We start from the raw sequence: 9,455 nt of genomic DNA, 5'->3' as shown, positions 1-9,455 counted from the left end.
AAGTCTCTCCATTGCCCTCTGCAGAAAGGTTTCTTCTGTGTGTGTGAAATGCTGTGGATGTTTCTGCCTCTGACCCCTGAGCATCCCAAACACTGTGGCTGTGCTGGAAAAGTATGTATGTTTCCTGCTGTTCAAACTGATTTCAACATGTAGATGCCAAAACAAAGCAAAAACAAAGAAACAAACAAAAAGCCTTTATCCAAGCCAGCAAAACGTCCAAATCCATCCTTGGTAGCCAATGTCATCCAAAGAGGACCTCCACCAACTCTTCCCTTCCCACAGGGGCATGCTGCTCCTCACATGAAACAGGAGAATCTCATTTCTCCTCCCTTGAAAGTGGGCTGTGATGCAAGACAGGTGAGCCCCAGAATTGGGGCTTAGCTTGGGAAGGTTCTTGGCTCCATCTAGGAAAGAATACAAGGGTGAGCTGGTGGTGTTAAACAGAAACTTTTATTGAAGCAGCAGTGAACAACAGCAGCAACAAAGGCATTGCTCCTTGCAGAGCAGGGGTACCCCATGGGCAGCGTACCCAGAATAGTGGCTCAGAGGCAGTTCTGCAGTCGCGTTTATACTCACTTTTAATTATATTGCAAATTAAGGGACAGTTTATGCAGAAATTTCTAGGAAAAGTGTGGTAGCCTCTGGATTGCTGGGTCATTGCCATGGAAGGGGGTGGTGACCTTCAGGTGTTGCCATAGCAATGGTAAACTCACATGGCAAACTGGTCGGGTGTCTTATGGGGAAGTGCTTCTGTCCCAACCTGTTTCAGCTAGTCCTCAATTTGGTCCGGTATCTGAGCCCCACCTTCAGAGTCGAGTCCTGCTTCCTGCCACAGCTGGACTTAATGACTTGCTTGGCTAAGAGAATGTAGTGGATGCAATATTTGGGGGCCCCTGAGGCTGGGTCATAGGAAGCCTTGCAGCATCTGTCCTAACCTCTTAGAACACTCGCTCTGGTCATAGGCTTCTTCCATTTAATCAATCTGAGAGTGCCATGCTATGAGGAAGCCCAGTCAGCTGCATATGGGGTGACATAGGTCCCACCAGCCCCCAACTGCTTGAGGCGTCTCAGCCCAGGAGCCAAGCAGGTGAGTGAAAAACCCACCTCGGACAAGAGCTCATCTTCAGCCCAGCTGAGCTTTTGGCCTGGCTGGAGCTACAGCCCCAGCTATCACCTGACTGCAACAGCATGAGGGATCCCATATAAGAATTTCCCGGCAGAACTCAGCCAACCCCCAAAATCTTTGGAGAAAATCCATTGCTTAGTTTTAAGCTGCTCAGCTCTGTTATGCGGTACTAGCTAACTAGAGCACAATCCTCTCCTCTCCATCTCCACAGCGTCCTAGTCCAGGTCATGGTCATCTCTCCCTTAGATTCCCTCCACCACCACCTACCTGTTTCCTTGTCCCCCATGGTGGTCTCCAACCTCGCTCTCCAGGGTGATCTTAAAATATCATTGGAGTATGTCACTCCCTGACCTCCCCCTGCACATCTCATGAAAATCAGCCTCCTTGCCATGTTCACAGGGCTTGGGAAAGTTTGACCCCTCCTCTTGTTAGTTCCTCCCTCCTCTTTCAAGCCACCTGTTCCCTTCAGTTCCTCAAAAGAGCTGCTTTATGTGCAAACCCTATGACCCAAGAATTTCACTGGCAGTCTACACTCACCAGAAGTGTACAAATATCAGCTGGACATGGTGGCTCATGCTTGTTAACCCCAGCACTTTGGGAGGCCGAGGTGGATGGATCATTTGAGGTCAGGAGTTTGAGACCAGCCTGGCCAACATGGCAAAACCCCGTCTCTATTAAAAATACAGAAATTAGCTGGGCATCATAATGCAGGCCTGTAATCCCAGCTACTTGGGAGGCTGAGGCAGGAGGATCGTTTGAACCTGGGAGGTTGAGGTTGTAGTGAGCCAAGATCACGCCACTGTACTCTAGCCTGGGCGACAGAGCGTGACTCCTTCTTGAAAAAAGAAAAAAAAAGTGTACAAATATATTCCTTGAAAGATGTGTTCAGGAGTATTCATGGCAGTGTTATTCTCCATAGCCAACACAGCCCAAAGATCCATCAGGAGGAGGATGGGTAAATAATGGAATACAATTTATCAAGAGGAGGAGAGAACAACATGGATGAGTCTCACAACCCTAACATGGGGCGAAAGCAGCCAGATACAAAATAGTGCACACTGCAGAGTCCTGTTGAAAAAATGCTCAAAAACACACAATCTGTGATGAGAAAAGTCAGGATAGTGGTTAGCCTGGGAGGGAGGTGGGAAATGGGAAGGAGCGTAAGGAGTGCCTCTGGGATGCCGGTCATGCTTTGTTTCTCATATGGGTCTGGTTGTACAAGCATGTTATTCTCTAGGGGGTAGTTCACCAATTGTACATTTTCTGGCTTGATGTTCAATAAAGTGTTAAAAAAAAAAAAAAAGTGCTGTCCTATCTCCTTCCAAATGACTTTCCTACACATGCCTTCCAAATTCCTCCACCTGGAATTTACTGCTTTCTCTTAGTCTTCTTCTGGTTGTTCAGATCTAGCTCAGCCCTCCCCTCCTCGGGGAGCCCTTCCTCTGTTGCATCAGTTAGTCTTGGCTGTGGGGCGAACGTACCTACAAGCAAAACACAGTGACTCAGTCTCATTAATTAGCTCATGATTCTGTGCCTGGCAATTTGGCAGTTCTTATGCTGCCGGGGAGGATAATGTGGACCAGTTTTGAGGAAGCAAGGCATGAAGAAAGAGAATCCTGGTTCAGTGCCCATCTGGAAAGCTTCATTCATGCTGATCTGATTTAGTGCGTCGTTAAATTGTGTTTTATAAATGCATAAACAAAGAATTGATAAGATTTGTTCTATAATCCCAGCTGAACACACATGTCAGTTACTGTGCTGGGAGCTGGGGACAGATTGATGGATAAGATTAACGCAGGAGGTGGGTATGGGTTCATTTGTTCATTTTTTTATTCCTTTATTTGTTGATTCATTTCACCAACCAACTTTAATGGAGGGCCTACCAAGTGCCAGGCAGCATTCCAAGCCCTGGAATCCAGTGATGAACATGGCAGACAAGATTCCTGCCCCCAAGGAGCTGCACCTTACTAAGTCCAGCAATGAAGGAGACAGAAAATAAACACAGGAAAATACACAAGATGCCAGCTTGTGAGAAGTACTAACGAAAAAAGACACAAGTATGTCCAGAGAGTCTGAGGTGCATACAGGTATACAGAGTTCAATTCTACTGGGGCAGATGGCAGGAAAACTTTCTAAAAATAAGTACCAGGTTTTTAGTAGAAGCCATGTCAGAGGCTTGATGTGCATTTTTTCTAACCTGTACAACAAACCATGAGGTAAGCATCATTTTCCTACTTTATAGATGGGGAAACTGATGTTGAGAGAAGTTGAATCACTTGTCCAAGGTCACGCAGCAGGGTGGGGGTGGCCTCACACTGGTGTGTCCCAAAGGGCATCTGGTGTCCAGTGTTGTTCTCTTGGTAGAGGTGATGAGGCCTGATGAAGCCAAGAAAGATAAGTGGATGTTTACCTGGTGGGCGATGGCCAAGGGAAGTGAAGGGAGCCCGGTGAGCAAAGCTGCTGGGTGTGAAACTGCCTGGTGTGGTCCAGGAGCTCAGTGTAGCCTGGGCCAAGCATGTGAGCTGGGAGGGAAGGGTGGAGGGCCGGATCCAGAGGGAGAGTGGGTTCTTGGTTATGGAGCCACGGCGGGTGCAAGGCTGGGGAGGGACACTTGTAGGCTGCTGTTGAAACTCAGAGCCCATTTTCCCATCTAGAGCCCATTTTCCCATAGGCCTCCAGCTCCTCAGCTGCAGGAAGGAGGCTGTATGGTGTTCAGAGCACAGGTTCTTCAATCAGACGGCACAGCCTGGATACGTGGTGGGCTTAGCAATTTGCTCTTGTGAGATACAATGAGATTTCTCAGCAAATTCTGCATCTCGGCTTTGGCTTCATCTGTGTCTGAGTCTCCATCTCATGCAGCTAGCTTATCATAGGTCAGTACATTCACATCATTTGTTCGATCCTTTACAAAAACAACAGCCCGGGTTCAAGTCTCAGCTCCACCACTTCCTCCCTGTGAGGCCCTGGGGAAGCAACATACCCACTTGGTACCTCTTGTAAAATGGAGGTGGCAGTGACTTTTATTTTTTATTTATTTATTTTTAGACAGAGTCTCACTCTGTCACTCAGGCTGGAGTGCAGTGGTATGATCTCAGCTCACTGCAACCTCCACCTCCCGAGTTCAAGCGATTCTCATGACTCAGCCTCCTGAGTAGCTGGGATCACAGGCATGTGCTACCACACCTGGTTAATTTTTTGTATTTTTAGGAGCAACGGGGTTTCGCCATGTTGGCTAGGTGGGTCTCGAACTCCTGTCCTTAAGAGATCTGCTCGCCTTGGCCTCCCAAAGTGCTGGGATTGCAGGCACGAGCCACCACGCCCAGATAGCAGTGATTTTTCAATGAAGTAATATATCCATGATGTGGAGAACTTTCCTGGCACAGGGTAGGCACACAGCAAGGACCATGTGCTGTCCTTGGGGACATCTGACCAGACCCCGCAGGCCAGTGTCACTCCCAGGCAAGTGCAACTGTTTACTGAAGGCAGCATCGCTAGCGAAGGCAGGACCTGGAGAGGGCAGGATCCCCGGTGAAGGCAGGTCCCTAGGTTTCCAGTGAACTCAGTGCCTTCCATTCAGTGGGAGGCCGCTGGCCCAGATGGAGCCAGGGGTGGATTCTTGAGCTTGGTTCACCAAGAGAGGAGGGTACTGCACGATCTCGGGAGCCAACCACATTTTTTCTGTACAGCTCATTTCACCAGTGAAAAGGCACTGGCAACATATCCTATGCTGATTAGCCACAGCCTCCGGTGCCAATTTAGCAAAGCCATTATTGACCAGATCCGAGGCTCGCTGCCCTGTGGAGCTGCTTCCTAATTATGTTACTTCAAGCACCCATCCCCAGGGTGCAGGTTAAAGTTAACCAGCACACTCATGTACATCAAACAGTGTAGATGGAGGCGCAGTTCTGAAGACAGTCACCGATATGCGGCAAATACCTATTGTAAGATCCATCACGTGCTGGGTGGGCCTGCTCCCTCTACCACTCCCCTCCCTCCTGCGCCTGGATTGGGGAACTGGCCCCTCGCTAACTAGTCCAATCCCCTTCAGTTGGTCACAAGCCCTGTGGAGGTGGGAAGGAGGCAGGACTGGGAAGGCAGTGAGGAAGGGCAGGATGTAACTGCACGGACAGCAGGAGCCTGAGTCTGGAGTTCGGGCTGCCCTAATTTGCTGTGTGGCCTCGAAAGCCCCTTCCCCTTTTGAGAATGGGCTCATCTCTTTTCTAAAGAAGACACTCCATGGGAGAGGTGGTGCCATGGGCGTGTCACCTGGGAGGCTGCAGGCCTGCCCTAGGGCCCAGTCATTCTGGAAGAAGCCCTTGCAGGCTAGGATACGGCAGCCTCTGACCTATTGGTTGCCCTCTGTCTGCCACTGCCCAGAGATCAGAATCCTGGGTCCTCTGGCACGGGCATCCACTCTCACCAAGACAGAGAGGATGGAGCCTCTTCCTTCAGGGCCTTGAGGCTTCACCACAGTCATTGTAGTCTGGGGACTATTGAACCAGACTGACTGGTCCTGGAGGGTGACCATGGACATCGAGCGTCCCTGAACCTGAGTTCTCATCAATGGGATGGAAAGATCAATAGGCCTGTCCTAGATTTCTCAAAGGGCTGGTGCAGTCAGTTGAGAGGTGCATGTGCAGGACAGCGTGGGCAGCAATAGGTGGAGGTGTGGAGAGCTGCCTGAGCCGGGCAGATGCTCAGGAGGAAGGGGTAGAGGGGAAGCCGCTGGGAGTGGGGAGAGACACTTGAGATGCACGTGGAAGGAACCCAGGGCTGAGCTAGCAGAGGAAAGAGGGTGGGAGGGTAGCCAGGTGGAAGGGCAGGAGGAGCCAAGATATGGAGGCTAAAAGCAGCGCAGTGGGCTTGGGGGATGCACAGGGCACCCACTGCCCAGAGAGGTTCCAGTTAGTCCTCTGCCTAAGAAGTGCCCCAATTGTTCCAGGACTCCTTCCCTCCTTTTCTCCTGCCCTCTTTCTCCCTCCGCCCTCCCTTTCTTCTTTTTCTTTTTTTCCTTCTCTTCTTTCTGCTTCCTTCACTAGTAGTTACTGGTACCCACTATGTACCAGCCACTGTGCTGGGCACGGACGGACATACATCAGCCGCTGCCCGCGTGGTGGAACAGGGATATGGGAGAGAAAGACAACAAACAACTCAGCGTACAAACAGTCAACCACAGTGGGTAAGTGCCCTGGAGAGAAAGTTCAGGGAGTGGTGAGAATATTTAACAGGGGAACTGTTCTCTGTGTGGGGTGTGGGTGGGGCAGGGTGGTAGATTGTTTACAAAGACACGGCCTCAGTAACTCTTCCCAGCCCAGGCAGAGTTCGTTTCTTCACCTCTTGATTCTGAGCTTGGCCATGACTTGCTCTGGCCAATGGACATTAGCAAACATGGCAGAGGCAGAGGCTTAAAAAGTGCTTGTGCATTCAGACTTTTGCCCTCTTTTGTGGCACTTGGAATTCTGATGGGAAGAGCCCAAGTTAGCCTACTTGAGAGGTCACACGGAGGAGAACCAAGGTGCCCCTAGCAACAGGATACTAACTGGCACACACGTGAGGCCATCCTAGATTATCTAGCCTGGCCGATGCCCAGGCATGAGTCCGTGTCTTCCTGCCTGACAGCCTCAGTGAATCTTAGGGAATGAGCACTGGCAGAAGCTCTGCAGCTGAGAGGGTTGGGCCTCCACTCAAATATCTAGCTTCCCTTTTGTTTCACAACTTGCAATGTGCATGCACTGAAGTTTGCTTGGTTGCTGAAAACACACACAGTCACGAAATCGCTCATTAGGGTACATCATGTCAGTGGAATTTGTGGTTAAGGGAGCGATCATCATTTTCCCAGAGGCTTTAGGTGGGCTTTAGTTCCAGAAAAATCTATAACCTCCCCTTCACCTGACCCACAGCCACAGCCCTGTACAAATGGACAGGTTCTGCTTGCCCTGGGATATCTTTGCCTAGAGGACCCCAGGCCCTGCGGAGTGATGGAGGTCAGCCACTCAGTAGCAAAGGCAGGCTCTCTCCCACACACCAGTGCCTGATTTGGGGAGGAAGGGAATGCAGACCTTCTGAGAAAGGGCGACCTTTGCAGCTAGGCCATGTGGCCAGACTTAGGTAACACCTCTCCATTAAAATTGATGTTCCTCCTAATCAGCAGTGATGGGGGGATTGTTTCTTAAGTGCTGCTAAATGCAGTGCCAGGTCCCAGGCGAGAAGGCAGGGGTCTTGCTAATTCTCCTCCGTGATGTTCTCCAGCCGGAAAGGGCTTCTGGCAGCCCCTACCTGTGAGAGGGGCTCATTTCCCGAGGTGGGTTGACAAGCATCTGGAAACTAAGAATTCTCTGCACATTGCCTGTAATTTCCCTTTGATTTTATATGTCCTCCAGCCCTCAGAACCACTATTATTCTTTTTTTAAGAAAAGCAAAGATTAAATCCTCATACCTCTCTGGAAGACTGGAGGGGACCACATTCCAGCATCTGGTGCCCTGTTTGCCCCAAACATGACTTCAAGTGAATCCACATAATACTCTTCCAGAGGGAAAGCAGAACCATCTGCAGGGCTGAGGGACCAAGAAACACAGCGAGGAATTCCACAGGAGGCCCAAGCGGAGGGATGTGTCACCCCAGGTGGACTCTAGGGGACGCTCACTTGGAACTTGCATCACCCGGAACTGTGTCTGCCACTGACTTCAGAGCAGCACAGACCTGAGGTGGATCCAGCAATGCCCACAACTGTCCAACAATTTCACATTTCCGAGGCTCAGTTTCCATGTGGAAAATGGACTGGCTCTGAGTATTAAATGAGAACGAATGTCCATATGTCTCACTCCTTTTTTCATGAAAGGAAGACACTTCTGGGACTCAGACAAATGGCCAATAACATCTAGTCTTTATTCAGTCCTAACTGCATGACAATACAACTAGTGTAACAGTCATCAACATAAGGAATGCTCTCAATATTGCTTGATGCCCTGTGCGCTATCACTAATAGCAACAACTGCTGTTCATCTATGCCACAATATGCACCAAATCTACACCACTCCTTTAAGGTGCCCCTGTCTCCATTCCACAGATGAGAAAACTGAGCCTCCAGAAGAGGAAAGTGTAGATGAGTAATTTATCCCTGCCCAATGTTGATTCCCGTTCCTTCTGATCATTGTGCCCTGACTTCTTTTGGGAGAATTCCCTCTTCTCTGTGATGGGCTGACTGGTGGGATTATCAGTCAAGGTGCCCACCTCCTCTAGCTCTCCCCATCTCTCTCAGTCTCTGGAGTTTCTGTTTCAAGCATAAGGACAGAAGCATTAGAAATGGCTGAAGCTGATTTGCCCCAGGAGGAGGGTGGGGTTGTGTCCTGAGGAGACGCTCTTGTGGGACCCTGCTTCTTGGACTCCTTGGATCCCAGCCCCACCCCACCCCCAGACAGCCTTATTCTGCCTTCCAAGTCTGGTCCTTTGCTTTCCTTTAAATTCTGAGGTCCTCTTGGGTCTGCCCTTTCCCATGTAGGTTACAGCCAGATTGGTTTCTGTTGCTTGCATCCCTCAAACTCTGCCTGACACAGGAAGTGACTCCTCCAGAGTCATCCAGCCCATGAGTGGCAGAGTCAGAGGAAGCCCTCCGTCACCAGGCTCCCAAGCCAGTGCTCTCTCCATCATGCCACATGGCTGGCCTTGGGGTGGTCCTGCCATAGGGAAAGCTTTCTGAGATGGGTGGGGGGGCAGATTATCATCAAAGACATGGTGATGGAAAGACACATGGCATGGCCTTATGGTCATGGAGCCTGCATGGAGGCCAACGTTGCTGGAGGAGAGCTTTGAAGGCATCCACGGAAGCAGATGACAGGAGCCTGAAAGCCATGTGTGGCCACACACCTGCTTCTGACATAATTAATGAGACACCTTTATTGTTCCTGTCAGTGAGCTTCTTTGCTATCCAAGCCCTTAGTTCATCATATATTTTTTTAAAGCAAAAACAGAGGCCTTCCTGAAACAGACTCCCTCGTTTTGCTTAATAATGCTGCAATATTGATGTTCTATGAGGGTGAGGTGACACCATCTCAGGATGATACACTAGACCCCCAGTGATTGATGGCTATACTTTTTTTTACTGACACTTTGAAAAGTAAGGGCCCCTCTCAGACTACTGAGCAAGTGGTTAGCCTTGGACCTTTCACTAACGGCAACCATAATTTCATGACTTATTTTGCCATGCCATCTTGTATGATTCTAGTTTGTATGATTTCCTCACTTTTCAGATGTGGAATCTGAGGCTCAGAGAGGCTAAGTAACTTGTTTAAGGTCACACAGCTCGTAAGTGAAGGAGACAGAGATAAACTC

The 9,455-nt window shown here is 49.7% G+C and overlaps 1 long non-coding RNA gene across 1 annotated transcript; it reads left to right on the top strand.

The window, feature by feature from the left end:
- The first annotated feature begins 3,129 nt into the window (after positions 1–3,129).
- Positions 3,130–9,019, top strand: LOC105737996. The gene is made up of 3 exons (XR_001113717.2): positions 3,130–3,213; positions 6,166–6,305; positions 7,543–9,019. It is a non-coding gene; the product is annotated as an uncharacterized LOC105737996 (long non-coding RNA).
- The last annotated feature ends 436 nt before the right edge of the window (positions 9,020–9,455 follow it).

Source organism: Nomascus leucogenys, chromosome 22a (assembly GCF_006542625.1).
Source record: "Nomascus leucogenys isolate Asia chromosome 22a, Asia_NLE_v1, whole genome shotgun sequence".
NCBI classification, from domain to species: domain Eukaryota; kingdom Metazoa; phylum Chordata; class Mammalia; order Primates; family Hylobatidae; genus Nomascus; species Nomascus leucogenys.
This window is presented reverse-complemented; position numbering and strand designations above follow the sequence as displayed.